The sequence below is a fragment of the Polistes fuscatus genome, unplaced genomic scaffold (genome assembly GCF_010416935.1).
Source record: "Polistes fuscatus isolate 324 unplaced genomic scaffold, CU_Pfus_HIC Scaffold8, whole genome shotgun sequence".
In the NCBI taxonomy this organism is placed as follows: domain Eukaryota; kingdom Metazoa; phylum Arthropoda; class Insecta; order Hymenoptera; family Vespidae; genus Polistes; species Polistes fuscatus.
In genome coordinates this window covers 3,418,834-3,428,192 of record NW_025113162.1, presented here as the reverse complement: position 1 = coordinate 3,428,192, position 9,359 = coordinate 3,418,834, and positions in this window count along the sequence as shown.

The window sequence follows — 9,359 nt, the reverse complement described above, 5'->3', positions numbered from 1 at the left end:
TGATATAGAATTAGAATCGTCCCTGATTCTATATTATAAAAAAAACCTAACCGACCCTAACACAACCCTGAAAAAGAAAAATGTGATTAGTAAAACATCCTGAGCTTTTTACATGAAAATAATTATTACCTTTTGGTCGAGAGATATCTCATCGCCGAAAGGAATATTATTAACTATGTAAAGTATCGATTCTATTCTAATACCAAACCGTTATAATATGCCAAATTATGGTCGTACAATTTAGAAACGACTTCAAGACATTTTCACCCAATTACTCTCAACTGCTTATACACTAATATAAATGAAATACATTTCACATTACAATATATATATGAAATAATTCCATTTATTTTCTTTCATCATACATCTTATGCAAATAATTCCGATGTTCGTTAAGGGGGTGACTCTATTTATTATTATTACAAAATGCATTCGCGTTTCCCGTTAGCTATCCTAGCTCGTGGACAATCAACGAACTTAAAAGTTCATCGACTGTGCACATATTACACGAGCACATTTAATCGAATGTCCGAGCAGTTAATTATGCTAATCGATGACCTAATAACACTTCGCACTTTTACTATCGAGTAATATAATCGAATTGAAATAAAAATAATACTAAAAATGCAATGCATTTCTTTGCAATATTTTTATTTAAATTATTCTTTATATTAAATTATATGAAACATTTCAAAGATTAAATCGCGATAGTGCGAAGTGCTAGTTATAATACTTAAAACTAAGTATCAATTCATCAAAGGTTTTGCGGATTTGATTTCGACTCTATCTCGTTCGAGATACAATCGAAATAAAATGAATTTCTTAAATGGTTGCAAATCCCTTTGAATCATGATACATAATGCATATTACAGAATTGTCACAAAAAAGATTTACAAGTCAAGCAAATAGAATAAAAAGATATAATTTTGTGACAATTCCGTATAAAACCCGGAGGTGGGGACTCGCACTGAAAAGTGCAAGTATGCCACGTGCCATTCCGGGGTCCTACCTACTTATAATTAAAGTTTCACATTCGCTCAAAAAAATACACATGCATACCCACCCACACACTCCACGGTTCTCACACATACCACCAGGGTGCAAAAGCCTAAACTAGAGAGCATGCCCCGGGGCACCTCCGACACCCTAGTTCAAACGCGTTTTCTAAATTTATGGGAGTACGTACCAATTGCTGTAATCGTCTGTCAAGGCTAGTGATTATTGCATAAATGACTAATGCAAAAATACAAGTATAAACTAGTATATATTGCATACTAGTTATATACGAGTATATCATAGTTTCCACAAATAAATGCGGTAACTCTACTATGCAAAACGATTGTTAAAAAAAAAATTTCGTATCGTACGCGTGACTCTACAAGTTATTTTTATTCAATAACTTTAAAAAATAATAAGCGCGGTATTACGTATCGCGAAACGATGTACAATGCACATTCCTAACCGCACACACATGTGCAATGTACACCGTGCAATCACTAGCACAATGACAGACGCCAAATGGGGGGAGAAAAACTTAAAACTAAACCCATACTAACCGTTTCTCACCCATACGTGTAACACCTGGGCACACGTATAAATGAGAACGCAGAAAGTATAGGGGGGAGAAACGGGGATTAGTATATTAATTGCTGAAAATCCTAATCTAAGATTTGATTATTATATAAAAATGTTCTCTCATTAATCTAAGCGGGCTATGACTCTACAAGTCATTTATAATGACTTTTAAAAAGATTTTAAGAATTTAAAAAAATAATAAAAATCTCGGACGACTCTTTCGTTAAATGGCTGTTCTAATGAAAGAACTGGGCTTTGAGCCACCATTAACAGCCAGAGTCTATCCGTCGCGAATGGGTTTGTCTTCTTGCTCATTTTTTGATATATCGAAAAATAAAATCGCGATTAAATAAACTAAGTACGAAGCAATGCATAAGACATTTATTACATGCTTTATTGGACGAAATCGAGTAAATTAATACTCGATTTCACCACTACTAAACGCGAACGAAACACGTAATAAAAAAGAAAAGTGCATTAATTAATTGCACTGTTAATTAAATGAATTTAACCGATGAGACAAGAAGACCTATCCTGAACTAATAATATAACATACAATAAAATATACAATTTTCATGAGCAATTTCAAAAAAGGACTAATCCTTTTTTGGAATCACTCATGTGCTCGTCAATAATTTTTTGGAATAATTACAACCAGTAACTCGTGCCGATTGGGACCTTTCATCCTCGGCATGATTGAGCACCGGAGGGACTTTAAATTTTAACTCACGACCTGCTAAATGTTATATTACATATATGTGGCATTTTAAAATAAAATGACGCATGTATGCAATATGAACAGATAGCATTAGAAGTTCTGCGGTGGCTCCAAAACACTCCTACTTCGTAGCAAATGGTCCAGCTGCATCCCTCGTCCATCAGACCCATGGGAGAATTCCTCGATGCACTTTTCCTCGCACTCCCGTGACTCTAATATCGCGGTAAACGAATATAAAAACTATAAAAGAGTTTCTTATCGCGAAACCGAAATTTTTCTTAAACGGCGAACAACACTGAATCTACATACGCGATACGATTTGAATTTAATTTACGCCCGGTCACTGACTCTACTTCGCGATTAAAATGTTACTTTAATTATTCGTACAAACACTGATTCTACAATCTAATTCAAAGACTGCATTGCACGCAGTCAATGCAAAGAAAAATTTCACTCCCGATAGGCGGTCACTTCACTGATGCACTTCACTGACTCTACTTCGCGAACAGTCTGTACGACTGTTTTAAAATTAAAAAACTATAATTTTATACGAACAAACTCTAATGCAATTAACTGCATTGCTCGCAGTTAATTGAATATATAAATCTCAAAAATAACGCGAACACGAACGCGAAACGCGACCGAATTTATTATTAACGAGCGAAAGTGCTTCTAATCCGTGATTTTAAATTATAATTATAAACGATCAAACACTCCCGGTACATTGCTTCGCGCACGAATTGCAATGATGTTCTGAAAAAGAAAAAGAAAAGGAACAATTAATAATCATCATCGTAATAAAAAACCATTGAATTTATCATAGAAATGTTTGATAGAAAAATTATACTTACTTTTAATCTTCAGTGATGAATGCACGATGGATCTCCTACCCTTAGGATGACGATGACCGAATGCACTGACTCTACTCCGCGATTAAAATTTTATTTTAATTATTCGAACAAACATGACTTTATTTCGCGATCAAAATTTTATTTTAATTATCGTACGAACATGACTCTACTTCGCGATAAAAATTGTATTTTAATTATTCGAACGAACATGACTCTACTTCGCGATCAAAATTTTATTTTAATTATTCGAACAAACATGTCTCTACTTCGCGATAAAAATTTTATTTTAATTATTCGTACAAACACTGACTCTACTTCGCGATAAAAATTGTATTTTTTAATTATTCGTACATACACTGACTCTAATTTTTACAACTGCATTGCGCGCAGTTCAAAAATCAAACACAAACACTTGCTTACCTTTCTGTGGAAAGAGAAAAAATAATAAAACTATTAGTATCATTGTTACCATTTAAAAATTACAAGTAATTATTAAAGAAATGTTTAATAGAAAAATTAATTTACCTTCTATCTTGATTGATGAATGCCCGATGGGTCTCCTACCCTTTAGATGACGATGTCGTAGACGGTCCAAACGAAATTGAGAAACTTACGTGTTTCTTATCGCGACCACGGCACTGATTCTAATTTTATAACTGCATTGCACGCAGTTCAAAAATCAAACACTAACACAAACACTTAGCCTTCTGGAAAAAGAAAAAGAAAAAACAAAACGATTAAAATCATTGTTATCGTTTAAAAATTACAAGTAATTATTAAAGAAATGTTTAATAGAAAAATTAATTTACCTTTTATCTTCAGTGATGAATGCCCGATGGGTCTCCTACCCTTAGGATGACGATGGCACACGTATAAACCGAATAAAAGAAACTTTCGGAGTTTCTTTACCCGAAAAATTTCCGATTTTTGTTTAACGATGCAAACACTCGAGTACCTCATTGCCTACGCGCTCGATTGCAATGATGTTCTGAAACAGAAAATGAAAAAGAACGATTAATATCTTCGTTGTAATCGAAAACTATTGAAAATTTATCATAAAAAATGTTTCATAGAAAAACTATACTTACTTTTAATCTTCAGTGATGAATGCCCGATGGGTCTCCTACCTTTAGGATGACGATGGGTGGACGGTAACGAAAATAAAAAACTATAAAAAAGTTTTTTATCGCGAACGCGACCGAGACGTGCTTTACCGACCGCACTGCACGTCAAAAACGTCTGAAAGAATGCACAAGATTAGTGTTCCTAGAAAATAAATCGAGTATTTTAATGTGGGATATAATATGAAGGTAGTATTAAAGGAGAAACAATGTAATGAATTGTAATATGATAATTATTAGGGAAATGAAAGAAACTAATTATCATTACAATGTTTCTGGTAAGCGATCTTTGGCTAGATTTTACTTGCAATGGAATGCATAACATATAAAATATGTTAAACATTATACTGAAAGTAAAATACCATTGCCCGGGTCTAACCACGAGGAGGTAACCGCTTCCGAAGACCCAAAAATTGATTAAAAAACAATATAAGTAATCGGTAAATTTTATGTTTATGTATTGGCTCAGTAACGAAATTAAATTTAAAAAAGTCATCTAAAGAAACATAAAATAAAAATATATTAAAATTATTTCTATTGAAAGTACGTTAATATGTATGTAATGTTTAAACCAGTAGATATGTAGTTAAAAAATCTGAAACATAAAGAGAGTGCATTAAAATATTAAAATAATTGTTAATTAATCGATAGAAGTCTCTATTGTTGTTAAAAAGTTCGTAATATATGTTCGGAGCTCCGTCCTCTTCGAAATTCCCCTTCAGACTAGGCCTTTGTCCTCTAGGTAAATTACTTTTATTGAAAGTTGTTTATATGACTTTTCGAAAATTGCGCATGTGTATAAAAGAAAATCAATAAAATTAATCAATAAAATTTAATATTATAACGCTCTCATTTTAATATTCTTTTATTTTTTGTATAATTGTTTAAACAAATGTAAATTTGTTTTAACGTTCCTGTGTAGTGATGCCTTCGGAGGGGGAAATTTTCATCGAAAAAAATATCACATCGAAATTATTTAATATTCAAAATATTTTAATAAGTATGTAATGTGCCTATACTAGTACATATATATTTAAACAATTTGAAATACAAAGAGAGCGTACTAAAATATTAAAATAATTGTTAATTAATCGATGCAAGCGTCTATTGTTTTTTAAAAGATCGGAGTATATGTTCTGTGATCCCTCCTCCTCGAAATTCGTCGTTAGACTGAGTCATTATCCGCTGTTAAAGTTCTTTTGGTGAAAGTTGTTTACAGGATTTTTCTGAACGTTAAGAATGTGTATAAAAGAAAATAATCTACATAATCAATAAAATTTAATATTATAACGTTTTCATTTTAATAATCTTTTAATTTTTATGTAATTGTTTAACCGTTTGAGTCCCAGACGGTATTGAAAAAACACTGTCGAAGAATCCCAGACGGCGCGATCGCGCTTTCCCTATATATGTACGAAAATACCCAAGCAGCGCGATAGCGCTTGTTTAATGTATGTCGACAATACGTAACGCACCGTCAGTTGTCCACAATGCTCGAAATGTGCTGGGTTTTCTCGACATAAAATCTGAACAGCGCGATCGCGCTGCTTGGGACTCAAACGGTTAAACTAATATGCATTTTTTTAAACGTTTCCGTGCTGTGGTAACTTTGGAGGGGGAAATTTTTATCTAAAAGCATATTAAATTAAAATTGATTAATATTCAAAAATATGTTAATAAGTATGTAATGCTTATACTACTACATACATGTGTCTAAATAATATGAAATATAAAGAGAGTGTATTAAAAAAGTAAAATAATTGTTAATTAATCGGTAGAAATGTATATTCTCATCTAATAATAGGGATGTAGCTTCTTCCGTACCTTCCTCTTCGAAATCTATTGTAAGACTGACACGTTATCATATAAAAATGTTTTTTTCATTGAATGTTGTTTACATGGCTTTCCGAAAGTTTCTTATGTATGTAACGAGAAAATTAATTTGAATATATAGAAATTACAATTATAACGTTCTCATTTTAATATTCTTTTAATTTTTATGTAATTGTTTGAACTAATGTACATTTTTTTAAACGTTTCCGTGCTGTGGTAACTTTGGAGAGGGAAATTTTTATCTAAAAGAATATTAAATTAAAATTGTTTAATATTCAAAAATATGTTAATAAGTATGTAATGTTTAAACCAGTCGTTTAAACAACCTGAAATATAAAGAGATTGCATTAAAATATTAAAATAATTGTTAATTAATCGATAGAAATGTCTATTGTTGTTTAAAAGATCGGAATATACCTTCCCCTTCGAAATTCACCGTTGATCTGAGTCATCTTTCTCTTTAAAAGTTCTTTTGGGGAAAGTTGTTTACAAGACCTTCCGAACGTTGAGCATGTGTATAAAAAGAATAATAAGCCTATTTAATAAAATTTAAGATTAAAACGTTATGATTTTCGTATTTTTATCTATTTCATGTAATTATTTTAATGCTCCTGCGCAGTGAGGACTTCGAGGGTAAAATTCTGCTGTAACATAAAGAGATTGCATTAGAATATTAAAATAATTGTTAAATAATCGATAGGAATGTCTATTGTTGTCTAAAAGATCGGAATATATCATCTATGTACCGTCCCCTTCGAAATCCACCGTTGAAATGAGACAATGTCCTCTATGAAAATACTTTTATTAAATGTTGTTTATATGACTTTGCGAACGTTGCGCATGTGTATAAATTGAATAATCCACCTAATCAATAAAATTTAAGATTGTAACGTTCTCATTTTAGTATTCTTTTAATTTTTGTGTAATTATTTTAGTGCTCCTGCGCAGTGATGACTTCGAGGGTAAAATTTAGCTGCAATATAAGAAAAGTGCATTTGTACATTAAAATAATTGTTAATGTATACGTAATGTACACGTATATGGAAATGAAAAATGAGATTACATTTTTCTAAACAATTATACAACTAATATATTAAAACAATTAATAAACAATATACTAATGAAAAATGTGAATTATTAAAGTTTACCATTATGATAGAAGAAAGCTGAGGTGTTTGCTCGTTTAAATATCAAAAAATATTTCCTGGATTCATTTTAAAATCTTGTAAGTTCTTCATTTAGGTATGTACAGATACATAAAAAATCCTAATTGATGCTGTGCAATTTCAAATCTTCAAATACTTGCAAATCTGCAAATCATAAGATTGTATTAGTAAAGTATCAGTAAACTAAAGAGTCTATATATGTATATGTATGATATGAAATAATATGAATATGAAAAAGATAAAAATGTAAATATAATTATAAGATTATGTATATATAATCATGCTGTTATCTCTCAATGTTTGGAAACTTAAAGACAGTAATGTAAAAGTAAAGTAAAAGTTAAGTAAAAGTAATGTAAAAGTATTGTAAAAGTAAAGTAAAGTCTGACATGTGTATAAGATGTAACTCTCTTTCTCTCTCTTTCTTTCTTTTTCTATTTATTTTTCCTCTTCTTATACTTTTTATATTACTCTTCTTTATGTTATAAAAGAAAAGAGATAAACCTACCACAACACATATCAAGATAGAAAAGTAAAAACAGTTATTATACTGACAATGAGTATATGTATTCATGCTGTATTCTAACACTTTTTGGAAACCTAAAAAGAGTATAAAGTAACACAGCACTGGTATAATATAAAGAAAATTAAATATATGAGAGTTGTGTATACGTGTAACACGTTCCTTGTTGATATTTAAAGAATAACGTGTAGAATAAAGACAATATACACTAAAAACTTTGTCACATTGCACAGAAAAACACAATCATATAAAATAGAAACCACGTTGTATATATTTTTAAAACAATTGACATCGCATGCCAGAGGAAAATACAATTGTATAGAAATGAAACATCGTTATAAAAATCTTTAAAACAAATGACATAAAGCACTATAGCCATCCTTAAAGAATTAAAATAAATTGAAACAAAACAATTGAAATCTCTCATGCCAACCATTAAAGTATAAATTCCCATACTTTGTATTGATATGGAAAAACTCTTGTTATTTTAATTCTTGGAGGATGGCTACAGTGCCTTATGTCATTTGTTTTCAAGATTTCTATAACGATGTTTCATTTCTATACAATTGTATTTTCCTCTGGCATGCGATGTCAATTGTTTTAAAAATATCTGCAACGAGGTTTCTTTTCTATACGATTCTGTTTTTCTGTGCAATGTGACAAAGTTTTTAGTGTATAATGTCTTTATTCGACACGTTATTTCTTAAATATTAACAAAGAACTTATATACCTAATAGAAAAATAAATTGGATAATATTAATTATAAAATGGATAATTATAATTAATAATAAAATGGATTTTTGATTTATTTAATAAATAAATTATGTATTTTTTTCTATGCGGTGTGATAAGGTTTATAGTGCATATTGTCTTTATTCTTTTCGTTATTTTTTAAATATTAACAAGATACGTGTACATTAAATAGAAAAATAGAATAAATTTTTTATTTATTTAATAAATAAATTATCATATCAAGCTTGACTAGCGTGGTCATAAAGAAAGGCGAGTTACGTACGTGTGACGGGGCAAGCTTGTGTACGTGAAATACATTTTTATATGGTTATTGGGAATTTCTGATTGGTCACTTGACGTCCGAAATGTAAGACCATAGATGATTAGCGAATCAGCGTTCTTTTCTTTTTGGCCGTCGTGGAGATCGCACGGATACTTCGTCGTCCCATCAATCTCAGGTAATTAAAGCATATTTTCTAACGTAAATAATCTTCCTATATACTAATAGATTCTTCTAGCAAATGACTTCCAAATGATATAATCGAAAAATTACGATAATGTCGTGGATAAGAAATATTTGCGTAGAAAAAAATTCAATGTACATTGGTATGCATTTTTCTTGGCAATTACATATATATCTTGTTTTACGGCATCATTTCTATAGATATCGACTTATAATGATCGATTTTTATTGTTTGGCTTAATAAAGTATATATTTCGATAATTGTTATGTTCCTATATCCTATTTTTGACTATTCGATATTTTTCTATAATAGATGGAAAAAATGCAAAATCATCAAGCAGCCGTGACGTCATCAGATGACTCTGTCTTTTTGCGGG